We start from the raw sequence: 16,352 nt of genomic DNA, 5'->3' as shown, positions 1-16,352 counted from the left end.
CAACTCAATTTGATGCTGTCAACCCAGAGATACATCAGATTCCACAGTTTAAGGGCTCAGTCCTATAAGACTGCACACCCACCCAACCTCACCTCTACTTCAGATGCCAGTTACAAGCCCAGGCTGTTACCTGTACTTCTGACTGAGTGACTGTAAACCAGAGGTTCCCACAACCTCCTCCTTGGGTTTGATTAATTTGCTAGAGTGGCTCACAAAACTCAGAGAAACATTTACTAGATCACCAGTTTATTATAAAAAGATATAACTCAAGAACAGCCTGATGGAAGTGGTTCAGAGGGAAAGGTGTGTGAGAAGGGGCACAGAGCTTTCATGCCATCTCCAGGTGCACCACTCTCCAGACACTCCTTGTCATTGCCAACCTGGAAGCTCTCTGAAGCTCATTCTATTGGGATTTTTAGGGAGGCTCCCTCATGTAGGCATGATCAATTATTAACTCAGTTTCTAGCCCCTCTCCCCTCTCTGGAGGATAAGGGGTGGGACTAAAAATTCCAAGCTTCTAATCAGGGCTTGGTCTTTCTGGTGACCAGCCCCCATCCAGGAGCCATCCAGGAGCCCACCCAGAGTTGCCTCAATAGAACAATTGATTCTCCTAGTGTTCTTATCACTTAGAAAATTACAAGGGTTTTAGGAGCTCTGTGTCAGGGATGGGGTCAAAGACAAATATTAGAACAAGAGATGCTCCTTGTGTTCTTATCATTTAGTTTATTACAAGGATTTTAGGAGCTCTGTGCCAGGAACTGGAGACAGAGATCCATAAATATATTTTCTGTTATTTCAGAACCCATAGGTAGAATTTCTAGATCATATGGTAATTCTACTTTTAATTTTTGAAGGAACTGTCATACTGTTTTCCACAGTTTTATATTCTCACCATCCAAGCACAAGGGTTCCAATTTTTCAACATCTTTGTCAACACTTGTTATTTTCTGATTTTGTGATAGTAAAACTATTCTAATGTGTGTGAAGAGGTATCTCAATGTGGTTTTATTTTGCATTTTCCTGACACTTAGTGATGTTGATCATCTTTTCACGTGTTTACTGGCCATTTTATATCTTTGAGAAATGTCTATTCAAGTCCTTTGTGCATTTTTAAATTGGGTTGTTTTTTTATTGTTGAGTTGTGGGAGTTCTTTATATATTCTAGATATTAATCCCTTATCAGATATGTGATTTGCAAATATTTTCAACCATTCTGTGGGTTGCATTTTTACTCTGTTAATAGTATCTTGTGATACAGAAAATTTTTGCATTTTGATGAAGTCCACTTTGTTGTTTTTTGTTGTTGCTTATGTCTTTGGTGTCATATTAAAGAAATCATTGTTGGCAATGGCATTTGGACCCAATGACATGCAGCGTTTACCCTGTGTTTTCTTCTAAGGATTTTATAGCTTCAACTCTAATATTAGATCTTTGATCCATTTTGAGTTAATTTTTGTATATGGTGTAAGGTAAGGATCCAATCTCATTCTTTTGTATGTGGTCATCTAGTTTTCCCAACACTATTTGTTGAAAAACTTATCCTTTCTCCAATGAACGGTCTCTGCACCTTTGTCAAAAATCATTTGACCATATATGCAAAGGTTTATTTCTGGGCTCTCTATACTATTTCATTAGTATATTGTGTGTATTTATGCCAGTACCACACTGTTTTGATTACTTTGTAGTAAGTTTTGAAATCAGGAAGTGTGACTTCTCTAACTTTGTTCTTCTTTTTCTACATTGTTTTGGCTATTTAGGGTCCCTTGAGAGTCCATATGAATTTTAGGATAGATTTTTCTATTTTTGCAAAAAACATCATTGGAATTTTTACCTCCTTGAGTAAGTTGATTCTTAAGTATTTTACTCTTTTTGATGATATTGTAAATAAAAATGTAAAGTTTGTAAACTTCTTTTTCAGATTACTTATTATTAATGTATAGAAGAACAACTAATTTTTGCATGTTGATTTTGTGTTCCACTACTCTGCAGAATTTATCAGTTCTAACAATTTTTTTGTGGAATTTTTAGGGGTTTCAACATAGAAGATATTATTTGTAAACAAATGTAATATTACTTCTTCCTTTCCAATTTGGATGCTATTGCTTTCTTTTTCTTGCCTAATTGCTTTGGTTAGAACATCTAATACCATGTTGAATAGAAGTGGTGACAGTGGACATTCTTGCCTTTTTCCTGGTCTTAGAGGAAAAGCTTTCAGTCTTTCACCCTTGAATACGATGTTCTCTGTGTATTTCTATATCTGGCTTTTATTATGTTGAAGTAGCTTCCTTTTACTCTGAGAGTTCTCTAGTGTTTTTAACATGAAAACATGTTTAGTTTTGTCAAGTCTTTTTCTGCATCCATTGAGATGATCATGTGTTTTTTTTCTTCATTCTGTTAATGTGGTTTATTATATTGATTCATTTTCATATATTGAAACATCCTTGTATTCCAGAAATAAATCCCACTTAAAAATGATGTATAATCCTTTTAATATGCTGCTGAATATGGTTAGTTATTATTTTATTGAGGATTTTTGTATCAATATTCATCAAAGATACTGACTTGTAGTTTTCTTTTCTCTTAGTGTCTTTGGCTTTCATATCAGGGTAGTGCTAACCCCACAGGATGACTTTAGAAGTATTCTCTCCTGTTCAACTTTTTGAAAGAGTTTGAAAAGAATTGGTGGTAGTTAATTAAAAATAGACTTTGGGCCCACAAATAAATTCAGCATAAAATAAATACAAATAAATATTTTTTTTTAAATGTGAAAAAGACTTTTTCTTTAAAAAAATTAAAAATTAAGCAAGTACATCCCTTATCACTTTATTTCTAAAAGGGTTTTTTAACCTAATAGTAAGCAGAAACAAATCATGAAAATTAAAATGACTCAAGTCTTAATTTTCTTCATTGTAAATTTTCTGACAGAAGTATATGGTGCCATCATGTATGATATTTTTTTATGAAAAAATGGTCATTTTTTGTAGTATTTGAGAATATTATGAATTTCCCTAGTGGCCTTTGACAATACTTTGATATGCTAAGTTATCTTTTCAACATTTATATCTTATTATTGTCCTTACCAAATTAACAAACTCTGTCAGGTGCTAATTAATCAACTACATTTCATATGATTCAGGTTCTCCGCCACCAACTTCCATAACCATCAGGATATTCTACAACTTCTGCAAGAATAAGAATTTTACCTTACACTGTATTTATCTCATGTGGTTTAAAACATCCAGAAATCATTGATAAACTGACCCTGCCCAAACTAAAGCATGGTGAGTTATAAAAGATGGTCGCTGTTAAGTGGGGAGGGATTGCAGGTTGAACTTAATTTTATAAGTGGTCAATTTATTACAGAATATTGTTCTATTATCTATTTCACTTCTTTTTTAAAAAAAGTGATATTTGCGGGCACTTAGATAATAAAAATTTGAGAAGATAAGGAACTGATATATTCTGTAAGCTTGAAATGTTTTCAAGCATAAGATACAATAAGAACTAAAACTAAGAAATGGCAGAGGAAATAGAGATAAGAGGATGAAATTGCAAAACTGAATCTATAATAATATCTCAATGGCTAGCGCTGTGGTGCCAAGAAGGTGGTGAAGTCAAAGAATTCGTAAAGATGATAATAGACTGCAAAGAAAAAAGACAGAAATTTTTGTAGACAATTTTTACAGCGATATTACAGATAGAGAACAGGGAAGAGAAGTTGGAGTGAGAGACTATCTGCTTCTTAAACTACCTCCACTGTAGAGAACAAAAAACCAATTTGCTGAAATCTTTATTCCCTTCTATGACCCTGTGGAAGATCAAGATTTGGCCACCCTGAAATCTATCTCTTTAGCTTGGTTGTTTTCTCTGAGGACATTTGACCTCCCCCACTAACTGCCTAAAGAATTTAAAACAAAATATCTGTTTCAGGAAGGAGTTATTATCATGATGGCTGTAAATATAATGTACAATAGATGTTACAATAGAAAAGGCACCAACAAGCCCATCTTATCAGAAGTTCTGTCTCTGACCATATTCTTTGGATGGCCCTGCAAGGAGTTGCCAGACAGACATTTACATTTATAAGGGAAATCTCCATTTGTAAAGGTATCTGCCTCTCTGAATTGGGAAGAGGGGGAATGACCTCATTTCTAGAAACTTATCAATGTAAAAGCTGAGGCCTTAAATCTGCATAATAACCTCACTCTTGTTTACTGTGCTTTAGTGGTAATCTCCTGTAACTGACTCCCCCCACCCCCAACATCTTCCTTTGTCATTGGCTGAACATGATATTTAAGATGAGAATTCTGCTATTGTGTTGAGAAACGCAGTGTCCTTGCTTTCTCCCATGCATACATGTTATTAAACTTGGTATTATTTTCTCCTTCTAACCTGTCTTGTTAATTATTTGGCCAGCCATAAGAACCTTAAGGAAAAGGGCAGAGGGAGATTTTCCCTCTATCCCGACTACCCTGTCTTTACGTGCAAAATCTCAGCCCTGAATGAATGTCACATTCCTCCTTTTGCATCCCCGGGGAACAGGGCAAATAAGCTCATCTGAAACCTCAGCTGCCCAGCCTGTGAAATAAGGCTGGCCGTCCACTCTCACAGAGGAGCCAACTGGAGGTAGGATTTTTGCTTCTGAATTCAGCTAAACATCTTCAAAGAATTTTATCTGCCCTTCCTTATCCAGGGCTATCAGTGAAGGGCTGGCTGGCTTTTAGAGAGACCAATTCACAGTCAGCTGAGACATTTTCTGTTGGGCTCTCTAGAGAAGGCTGTGGGGTTTGTCAGTAAGAGTTTATATCTATATGGGTTATATATTTTTATTTTATTCAGAGATTTATGAAGAAATTTACATGGTAAGTATTACTTATTATCAAGAAAAATGGTTGTCTATTCTCTGGTCATTTAAGCAAAATCCTCCTTTCAGGGTCCACCCATAGACAAAAACCCAGATTTAATCTCTGTGGGAGATCAAGATTTGGCCACCCTGAAATCTATCTCTTTACCTTGGTTGTTTTCTCTAGGGATATTTGACCTCCCCCACTAACTGCCTAAAGAATTTGACATAGTGGTTCCTTCCTAGAACAGATCTGTCATGACTGCTATAAAGATAATGTAGGATAGAGGTTACAATAGAAAAGGCACCAACAAGCCCATCTTATCGGGAGTTCTGTCTCTCTGGCCACATTCTTTGGATGGCGCTGCGAGGAGTTGCCAGACAATCATTTACAAGGGAAGTCTCCATTTGTAAAGGTATCTCCCTCTCTGTATTGGGAAGAGAGGGGGATGAGCTCATTTCTAGTGACTTATCAATGTGGAAGGTGAGGCCTTGAGCTACATAATAAACCTTACTCTTGTTTACTGTGCTTTAGTGGTAATCTCCTGTAACTAACTCCCCCCACCCCCAAAATCCTCCTTTGTCATTGGCTGAAAATGGTATTTAAGATGAGAATTTCTGCTATTGTGTTGAGAAACGCAGTGTCCCTGCTTTCTCCCATGTATACATGTTATTAAACTTGGTATTATTTTCTCCTGCTAACCTGTCTTGTTGATTATTTGGTCAGCCAGAAGAACCTTAAGGGAAAGGGCAGAGGGAGATTCTCCCTCTTCCCCCCGACAGTTTTGGCGTAGTCGCCAGGAACCACACTGGCTGGCAAGTTGCCTTCTCTGGCTGGAAGACCTGCCTTCTCCCTGGACTACTGCAGATGATGAGATACGGGAACGCCTGACGAAAGCCAGCAAAAGGTAAGACTTCTTACCACGTCAGCCTCCCGGAATCTCTATCTGCGGAGTCTGGCGGAAGGAAATGGTGAGAATTTTTTCTCTTTCTAAATTTAGATTGGCAGGAGAAAATATTTGGGAAACTAGTTTCTTGGGCTTTTAGTGACTCTTGGTTTAAATTTGGTAGAGTACTCTTGGTTTTGATCTTGATCCCTTTTCCTCCCAGAGTAATCTCTGTCTTGTTCTGTGTCCTGAGAAAACTTGGCTTTGTGACAAGTGAGAATATTCTCCTTGGTCTCCACCATACGGAAGGTGCATTTACCGGGGTGCACCTTGGTGGCCAGTCGAGTAGACTGGGGTTCCGAACTGTTTCTTTGTCCGGCTGTGCCAAGCTCTCAGGGGAGTTTGTCATAAAGGGCCCAGTCCATAAGGGCTTTTGTCGTCTTTACCTTCGTTGCTTGTTAGTGCTGGAAAAATCCCATTCCAGTATCGCCTGCCCGCTGTCACAGATTAGCGGGTCTGTGACTGGAGGCGTCCCACACTATTGTGGGAGACCGGAGACATCATCCTTACCGCCTGTGCAACGAAGGTCTTTACTTTCTCTGAATATCTTTGGGAGTGAATTCTGTGGATCACGGGGGCTACATCATCTGCGCCCTCACAAGGGACGCCTCTTTGCGTCCATGGTAGATTTATTCTAAGCGTGGAAAGTTACCTCCGGGTCTTTCCTTAAAAAGGCTTATTGGTTCAAGTCACTATTGGAATAAATATACAAATGAAGATCCTACTCGTCAATGGCCAGACGACGGATCCTTTGAATTGGAAAAACTTCTAAATTGGGGGGAAAAAATGTTTTGAGAGCTCTCACATAATTAGTTATTTGGTACCTAAGAAAAGGCCAGAAAAAAAGGAAGGGAAAAATTTGACTAGCCTTAAGACCTTGACTCAGGTTACAATTGAATTGAGAACATGTAAAAGTGTAAGTGTTGATAAGATTATAAAGGTTGGAATGTTTGAGCTAATTTTATATAGAGGTTACATCCACTTTGCCTGAGTATGTTTTAAAATGTCTGACTGGGAATGCTTCCCTTGTCCAAAATTAGAAGACCAAGACCTATTGATAAAAATCTTAATGATAACTATGTTTAAAGGTATAAGAGTTGATAAAATTTACATGAAATTTTGTAGGAAAAAACTGATGTTATTTCTATTACGGAACTGGTTAACAAAAATAGTAATTTAAATGATGGCTAATTTTATCTGAAGTCTTATGAAGTCTTATAGGCAATCTAAATAATTATTGGGAACAAGTAAATAGTTGTGAAAAAGATAAATGTTGGATGAACTTTAAACAATAATTATGTGTTATGGTGGTTACAGCTTCCAAACTCTTTGTGGTGACTTTTAGAGTTTTGCTAAAATTTATGATAAAAAATTCTCTGAGTATCATCATTTCCAAATAAGATAAGATATTAGACATTGATTGCTAAATGTACTTTTGTCTACTTTTGGCTTTTCATTACAGGAAAACTAAAAGGTGTTTTGGGTCTATTGGTAAACATGTGTTTTATAAAAAGATTGTACTATAAAGTAACATGTTTCTAGAAGTTATGAAGTGTTTATAAATTTTCCAAGCCGCAAGATACTAATGTAAAAAAAAGTTTATAATTGTTTAGTTTTTACTTACAAATTAAGGTTTCTAAAGGTTAAAATTTCTAATTAATATATGTGATTGAAGCTACTAAATATTAAGAAAAATATGTCTGTGTACAAGGAAAGTAAGATGTATAAAGAAGGTGCAAAGAATGGAAATATTTTGTTTGGTTAAGAAAGATAAATTTGTCCTCAAGTACTAGAAGGGAAAAGAAAGACGTGGGACAAATTCTAGATGTAAAAAGAAAGTTATAGAAGGTTTGTGGAAGAGGAATTCTGGAAAAGGAGTTTTTGTATGGTCAAATTGGCTAAGATTGAAATGAATTTAATTAAGTAAATGAGTTTTAATAGCAGAAGTAAGCTGGTGAAAAATTGAAATTTCTCGTAAAAAGATAATTTCCTTAAACTTGATAAAGAGGTTATAAAAGATTTTTCTTTACCTTTGAGTAAGTCTACCTAAAAAAAAAAAAAAAAAAAAACCTGTTAAAATAATTTCCTACGTTCAAAAGACTGAGGTCTCGCTATTAAGGCTTTTTGGACTGTTAATGCTCTGTTTGCTTTGATTGTTTATATTTTTGACAAGCTCCACCAAAATTCATATCTTAAAATAAGTCTTTTTTTCTTTGAGAATTTTCAAAGGGCCCTGAAACTTCTCAATGAAATTTGCTCTCTTCCTATAAGGAGGAAGATACTAAACTTATTAGGCTTATTCAGTATGTTAAATTACATAGAAAACATTGTCAGACAAGTGAAGTAAAACCTTCTTAGGTGGTATTATGTGGGTAAATCTTATTGGTATAGGTGTTTGAAAATTGTATAACATTACTGAAATTCTGATCTGTCCCGATTATCAGTCATAATTCTGGTTATTATTATTTTAAAGTGTTGTATGTCACAAAATTAACCAAATTTCTTTGTCAGTTGCCATTTTGAGGTCTTGTTGTTTACAGACTCATTTCTTTGCTCTAATGTTTTTGCAAAATATGTTTCAACTTCAGAAAAATTCATGAAAAGGACTCTGACATTTACACTGAAGTACAGGCTTCTGATAAACTTTCTGATCATAAAAGTAAACTTGGTAAGAAATTACAGAAATCTGATGGAGAGACTGATAACTTCATGAAGCTGCTAACAAAAAGATTGAGATCAAGAATGGATTACACAGGACTGAATAAACTGATAAGGATGCTTATAATTTTTAGGATTTTTCATTTGAAGTATTGCTGAATTTTTAATGTTTTGTTTTTTCAGATTTAAGGAAAACTTTTTCTTGTTTCTCCTGAGCTAGCTATGACTTATAACAATTTGGTAAATGATATTTTTGTAAGTAAAATGGAAATATTTATCTTTTTCTCTCTACCTGATCCCTCCAGGATTTGGAAACTCTTAGTAAGTGAGTATTGTTGTTTTCATGGCAATATGGTTATTTGCATAAGTTCAATAAGAATCTGTTCTCCTTATAACAGGACACAATTGGAAACACTTGTTATATTACCAAGGTTGTGACTGGAACATCATATTTGCGATATAACCATATAGCTTTTGAGGAATGAAGATTGGACTTTATGGAATAAAGCCACGTGGAAATATTGGCCTGGTACCTTATGTTCCAAGCAGCACTTACCAGGATAAGTAAAGAATGTCACTTGTCTGGCAGGTACAAGGAACCTTGAAATATTTGGGGGGAACCTTGGAAGAGAGGAATTCACCCAAATCTGTAGGTATTGCAGGCAAAGTCTGATGACAAAATCCTTGGCTTGGCTTTCCTGGCCTCGAGAGGCTTTTGAAGTTCAATGTGAGATTCCTTACAAAAAGTTCCAGCAAAGCAGATCTAAAAGAGCCTATGTGATCAATTGCTATTCTTGCTGTACTTATGTAAATAATTGGGCCAACTCTATTGAAACTAGACTTATTTTGCAAGCTAGTTAGTTTTAATTTGGCTATCTTTGATAAAAATGAGGGTGATTTTAGAGAAAAAAATTATGTTTCAATAAAAACTATAGTATACATTTGCGGATGTTAGATCCTAGTTTTGTTAATTGTCTTTTGAGCTTTTTGTTTTATATCTGTTGACTGGACTGGATCCTGATTTCTTCTAGTCTCCTGAAATATCTGGCTACAGATGTCCAAACTAAGGTATTTGATTTTTTCCATCATTTTCATTTGAAATCACTAAAAACTGAACCTGCCCTTTTTCCTGAAGCCTTACAAACTGAAGCTGATGGACTTGATACAAACTTAAGAGATTACTTGATGACATCATCAGAGACATTTTAAACTGCAAAAGATGCTTTGACGCTGACATCTAAAATTCTTCTTCACTGGCTGTCCTCTGAACTCAAAAACTGCTTTACAACTTGCTCCAACCATTAACCTTGTTTTTCTTTTGTTTACATAGAAATGCTTCTATTAAATACTTGATTGCTTGCTTCCATAATATAGGCGTAACCTTGAGAGCCCACCTGCAACACCACCTTCCAAAATGAACTTAATTGAACTGATCTATTATCAGGACTAAGAAATGTGTTCAGTGAGATGAAACAATATACCAACTCAGCTTCTGGACTATGAAACTTCTTTAAGTTTCAAAAAGACTGTGAAACTTTTAGTTTCAAAGTCGGGACTGTGGGAGATCAAGATTTGGCCACCCTGAAATCTATCTCTTTACCTTGGTTGTTTTCTGTAGGGACATTTGACCTCCCCCACTAACTGCCTAAAGAATTTGACATGGTGGCTCCTTCCTAGAACAGATCTATCATGACTGCTATAAAGATAATGTAGGATAGAGGTTACAATAGAAAAGGCACCAACAAGCCCATCTTATCGGGAGTTCTGTCTCTCTGGCCACATTCTTTGGATGGCCGTGTGAGGAGTTGCCAGACAATCATTTACAAGGGAAGTCTCCATTTGTAAAGGTATCTCCCTCTCTGTATTGGGAAGAGAGGGGGATGAGCTCACTCCTAGTGACTTATCAATGTGGAAGGTGAGGCCTTGAGCTACATAATAAACCTTACTCTTGTTTACTGGGCTTTAGTGGTGATCTCCTGTAATTGACTCCCCCCATCCCCAAAATCCTCCTTTGTCATTGGCTGAAAATGGTATTTAAGACGAGAATTTCTGCTATTGTGTTGAGAAACACAGTGTCCCTGCTTTCTCCCATGTATACATGTTATTAAACTTGGTATTATTTTCTCCTGCTAACCTGTCTTGTTGATTATTTTGCCAGCCAGAGGAACCTTAAGGGAAAGGGCAGAGAGAGATTCTCCCTCTTCCCCCAACATCTCCAAGCGTCTGCCAGGCATTCTGTGGTCAGTGGGAAGCTCTCAAGTTGGCAGCCTGTTCTCTTGTGTCCTTTGCTGGTACTTAATCTTCCATCTCTTCAAGGTACAACTAGACAGAGGCTCAAAGGACTTGACATTGGAGAAATGTACTTTACATTCTCTTTTGACTTCTACACTTTTCCAAAAGACTCTCAGCATTTCCAGTAATTGTGCAGCAGTTTACCCAACACTAAGATTCTCACTATAAAAATTAAAATAAATAAATTTTGAAAAGGAAAAAAGTGATCTTTGCAATTTGTACAGAATCTGTATAATGGGTGCATCCTTATAAATGGAGGAAAAATAACAAATTTAACTATTTTGATTAGTTAACACAGTAAGTAATATACTTTGTGTATTACTAATTTTGAGATTATTTGTATTTAAAAATACTGCTTCAAATCCCTAAATCATTGTAAGTGGTAGAGTCTGCCATTATATACAACAAGTCAGCCAAAACTCCTCCATTCCAGTATAATCCTATAGGTGGGTGGTAATGGTTAGTTCTTATAGATTGTTTGAACACCTGCATATCACGAAATACAAGTGGCCATTAAAAATTAAAATGTTCACCAAATACAAGATTATCTGATTCTCAGAAAAAGAAAACAATATTGTCACATTAAGGCTAAAACTATCAAAAAGGAAGCCAAGATACACTCAAGTAAAGCTTTTGCTGAAAAGTTAATTGGCTCATCTTTGAAACTTTGTCATGTTTATTATGTAAGCAAGATACTTTCAGAGCCTAAAATATAGAGAGTGCTTATTGGTAAGTTAACATTGTGATCATTTATTTTGTAAACGTTAATATGAGAGACGTAATTCATTTTCTACTATATTCACATTTTCAAGTTCTGCTAAATCTAAGGCCACATTACTGGCAAGTTGGGATACCTCTAGACATCTGAAAAATATGAGTCCTACACAGAAGCTTATACATTCTCTATTCATCAGGTTCTAAATTCTAAACATTCTAAGGTTTTGGATCAAACCAATGGCATTCCAAATTTACAGTAAGGTTGCACTTGCAATACATGATCCTATAGGAAGAGACATCCAGATTTTAAATAAAGGAGATTGTGCACAAAAATAAAATATATTTTCACGTCTGAAACGGGATTACAAGAAAGAAGGGACTCTCAGAATATGTGCTAAGTGGTAAATAAGTTACCAAAGGGTCTCTAAAAGAGAACATATTGTGGAAAAAAGAACTTAAACGCAGAGAGCTAAAATGGCATCTCTGGAATCCTTACGATGAAGCAGACGCTGAACTACTTTCTCCTAAAATTTAAAATGCATCTTATCCTCTAAACAAATACCACGTCCCTGCCATACAGCTTACCTGGGCATGGTGACGCGTTTGAATCATTTTCTAATTCATTGGCTCTTAAACTTGATGGGCACCAGAAGCACCTGGAGGCCTTGTTGAAACCCAGATTGCCAGGCCCCACCCCAGAGTTTCCAGTTCTGCGGATCTGCAGCAGCACCTGAGAATTTGCATTTATACCCAGTTCCCAGGTGATCCTGATGCTGCTGGTCCAGGGACCCCACTTTGAGAACCACAGCCTAACTTACACCCTATATATTGTTACCAAATCCATTATTTCATCCTTTGGCTGCTACTTTTCCTTTATCACATCAGCACCTTAGCTCCGAATCTCCTCACCTAACAATGGGAATACTTGGAGAGTTTAACAGCTGGTCCTCCTTTCTGGCTCAGTTCTCCCTCTTCCTCTCAAAACTACATTCTCTTGCCAGGTAACTGTTCCTTAAACATCAGTTCATCATAGATCTTCCTTGCTCAAAATCTCATGGCTCTTATGCTGAGCACAAGACATTTTAAATTCTCTACTTTGCTCATAAGGTCTGTAATAGCCTGTAGAATGTGGACACCCTGATCCTTACCCTGCCTACTATAAAGGAGTATGTGAAGATTACATAAGATACAGTCAGTTCTCGTTATGCACAGTGTGACATTCTATAAAGTCACCGTGAACACTGAATTGGTGAATATGAACCACTGCTACTACAGGAAATGCAGGGTTAGGTTGCTGCAAGCCTTAGTTACATTTTCTTCGACTGATCAATACATAACCTTATTTTCTGTGTGTTTCTCTTTAAAGTCACCTTATTTAAGATATATTGGTGATATATTAACATTGAACTCACACCGACAGCACTGTACCTCGTGTCTGAAAGAAGCTTGTCGAACACACATACTTTCTCTGTAAAGGCTAAGCCTCTTGCCCTGAGGAACACCAGGCAACATTGCAGCACTACACATGGGGGACACATTAAATAGCAAAGTCACCAACACAAAGCACAAAAGATAAGAAATGAGGCACTAAATAGACTGCAAGAAGGACACTTGTTTACAGTATGAGCTGAAACGAGGGCAGAGCGTCACCTGGTTCCCCTCCGCTGGGAACGTGCTCATCCAGTGAATAAATTTTTCACCACTTTGTGCATATCTGCAAATGGACATGAAAGCCCTGTGAGTGTTTATTTGGAGGCTGCCAGTACATTTTAGCTAGTGGACAAGTGTGCAAACACGGAATCCACAAATAATGAGGATCAACTATATTATGAATGTATCTTTTCCAAACCAGAGTATTGCTCAGATATAAGAGCAATAATGATAACACAACAGCTAACATTTTAGTGCCTACTATGCGCCAGCAGCTCTTCTAAGCACTTTACATAAGTTAATGCATTTCAATCTCACTAAAACCCTATGAGACAGGAGTAATCATTAGCTGCATTTTATAGATGAGGAAACTAAGGCTCAGAGAGTAAATACTTTGCACAGGTTCCCCAGTTAAAAGTGGAATAACTGGGATTGGTACCCAGACAAACTGGTCCAAAGCCCACAGCCTCAACCACTATGGTAGCAATGTGAGCGGATTTTCTACCACTCCCTGAAAAGCCCCTTCTGCTCCAGCCAGTGTTGTCTCTCACATATTCACTCATCAAACATTTTCTGAGTGACCCAAAGGTGTCAGGTACTGTGTTTAGATACTGGAGGGACAAATAGAATGTCAATGCATATAATCCATAACCAATCTATAAATCAAAATTGGGTTGAGTTTATGATGAGCCAAACTTTGAGGGTCATATAGCCCAGGAGAGTCCTTTCACAAAGAAATGGAGCACTCCAAAGAAGTGGGGTGTACAGAGTGGTTATATACCATCAAAGAGCACGTATCACATGTGATTGCAATGTCCCTTTTACAGTAGTCATGACGTTGACCTCTCAGCATGTCGATTGATGGACACAGTGGGTATCAGGTCTGCTGTCTCTATGGGCGTGGCTGTTGTCTCGAGTTGGGTCATCACAGGATGAGCACAGCAATCAAATCCTAGCCTAGGGAGAAACGCTTATCCTTAAGGAAATACCAATGTGGGGAAAGTTGCATTTACATCTTAAGGGCTTTGCTTTTGTCTTTGGGACATGTTAATTGTTTAAAGCAGATATACAATGGATGAACAGAGGCTACAGGCCCCTTTTGGGGGAAAAAAAAAACAAGGTCAGGCCCAATTAGTTTTACACTAAGTGGTTTCCTCATGTGCTCCAATATATCCTATTTCTCGCCATTTATTCATCAAGAAGTAGGATAGTCTCCGCTTGAAGAAGCTCACTGTCTATGAGACATGAATAAAACAACCGTTATGGAAAAGTAGATAAGTACAGGGGCCCAGAGTGGGGACATCAAAAGGGGTCTCTAGATGGAGACCTCTCAGGAAAAGTGTCCAAGAGGAAGGAACATTTGACATGAGTTTAGGTTAAGAAATAGGAATTAAGTTGATCAAAAAAGTGGGTAGGAGGACAGAAGAAACACATATAAAAATACAGATATAAAGGATGCTAAAGCTTTCACAAAATTGGGGTATTTTTAAGGCTAGAACAAAGCAAACATGTAGGAAACAGTGTGTGATGAGGCTAAAGATGAGGACAGCAAGAGAAAGCCTGCGTGCCCAGCTCAGGAATCTGAATGATCTCTCAGATGCTCTGAGCAGTCATTGAAAGAGTATAAGCAGATGTCACATTTAAACAAATTTGGATTCTTGAAGGTAACTCTGGAGGCATTGTAGAGGAAAGATTAGAAGAAATTAAGACTGGAAGTAAAGGGTCCTGTTGGGAGATTAGGCAGCGATCCAGATAAGATAGGCCTTGGCTTAGGCGGGGGGTCTGCAGGTGGAGGAGGCCAGGAGGTGGGAAGCAGTGCTGGGCTCCTGGAGGAGGAAACTGAGCTGCCTCTCAGTCACAGGAAGACTGTGCCTGTCATGGCCTCCACACCCCCATGCCCAAATGCCATGTTCCTGTCTACGTCTGTACCTTTCCTCTCTTCCCCCATCTGAAATCCTCACTCTTTCTTCCCTCCACCTGCCCAACAGTGGTCCCTTTGAGGACTTGATCTAGTTCACCTCTCCTAAGAAGCTGTCCTTAATTACAATTTCTGGATAACATTCCCATTTTTTTAAGTTCTATAATACAACATACACTAATACCTTGGTAGAATCTAATTACATCTTACAAACCATTTCATGTACGTGGAGGAGCTTGGAACCTTATAATTCTTTGTATTTCTCTCAATACCTACCACAAATACTTTGCATATATAGGTCAATAGATGTCCAGTAAAGTTCAATAAAGAAACACCCTTTATTAGCTAAAAACTTTTATGAGCTCAGTTATTCCTTTAGATCAGCTGCTTGAACCATCTGTCTTTCTCCACAGGTCAACAGTGTTGCCCAGAACAAATGAATTTTACACCTTCTCAAACTCAATAGAGCAAAGATGGAACTTCATTCCCCCTGCAAGCCTTACTGCCCTAGAGAAAAGCAAAAACAACGTGTGACATCTAATTTTTTCTCCACATTCTCATCTCAAATTGCAACTGTTTTCCAGATGCTAACTGGTTTTCATTCTTAAAACTGACAGAAAAATTTCTCATTATTTCCGTTTCTTTTTTTTTTTGTGAGGAAGATCAGCCCTGAGCTAACTTCCGATGCCAATCTTCCTCTTTTTGCTGAGGAAGATTGGCCCTGGGTTAACATCTGTGCCCATCTTCCTCTACTTTATATTGGATGTTACCACAGCATGGCTTGACAAGCAGTGCATCAACGCGCGCCAGGATCTGATCATGTGAACCTGGGATCGCTGCAGCGGAGCGCGTGCACTTACCCGCTGTGCCACAGGGCTGGCCCCTCTCTTTATTTCTAAAGCTGAAATGTTTAAATCATTCTCTGGGCTAGTTGGAGTTTCCATAAAATGAAAATATACATTCCAGAAAAATCCTTAACTTTCCAGAATAATCCTTAATATATTATGGTAAACACCTTGGCAGAATGTCACTGATTTTCAATGTCAGTGCCTCCACAAGGGTATCCTTGCATTGTCTCCCTTCCCAACCGCCTCTCACTTTGCCCCTCCCCAGGCTCATGGGCTCAAAGTGTTTACTGAGCACTAAGAATGATCAGAGTCTGAGGGAGACTTCAAGGATGATGCAGCCATGTTTTCTGACCCCAAGAATCTCTCTCCATCTCTCCTTTAACCTCTATTTTTCTTATTCTGGTTTCTACTTTAGTTGTTTACTTGTCTTGTGAATTGATGTTTTGTGGTTTATAATTACCATGTAAATTCATATTACT

The 16,352-nt window shown here is 37.5% G+C and overlaps 1 protein-coding gene across 10 annotated transcripts in view; it reads left to right on the top strand.

The window, feature by feature from the left end:
* Positions 1-5,893, top strand: part of LOC131419435 (ral-GDS-related protein-like) — a 48,518-nt gene extending 42,625 nt beyond the window's left edge. For 7 of the 10 annotated variants that reach the window (XR_009223240.1, XR_009223236.1, XR_009223234.1 and 4 more), the window contains one exon: positions 3,137-4,391. The gene's annotated coding sequence lies outside the window, so the exon portion shown is untranslated. Of the gene's footprint in view, positions 1-859; positions 1,840-3,136; positions 4,627-5,030; positions 5,072-5,570 lie in introns of those variants that run through there. The other 3 variants (XR_009223233.1, XR_009223232.1, XR_009223241.1) reach the window with 3 other exon arrangements.
* Positions 5,894-16,352: the final 10,459 nt, after the last annotated feature.

This window comes from Diceros bicornis, chromosome 21, assembly GCF_020826845.1.
Source record: "Diceros bicornis minor isolate mBicDic1 chromosome 21, mDicBic1.mat.cur, whole genome shotgun sequence".
Taxonomy (NCBI): Eukaryota; Metazoa; Chordata; class Mammalia; order Perissodactyla; family Rhinocerotidae; genus Diceros; species Diceros bicornis.
Note: the sequence above shows the minus strand (reverse complement) of the source record. Positions and strands in the feature narration are given on the sequence as shown.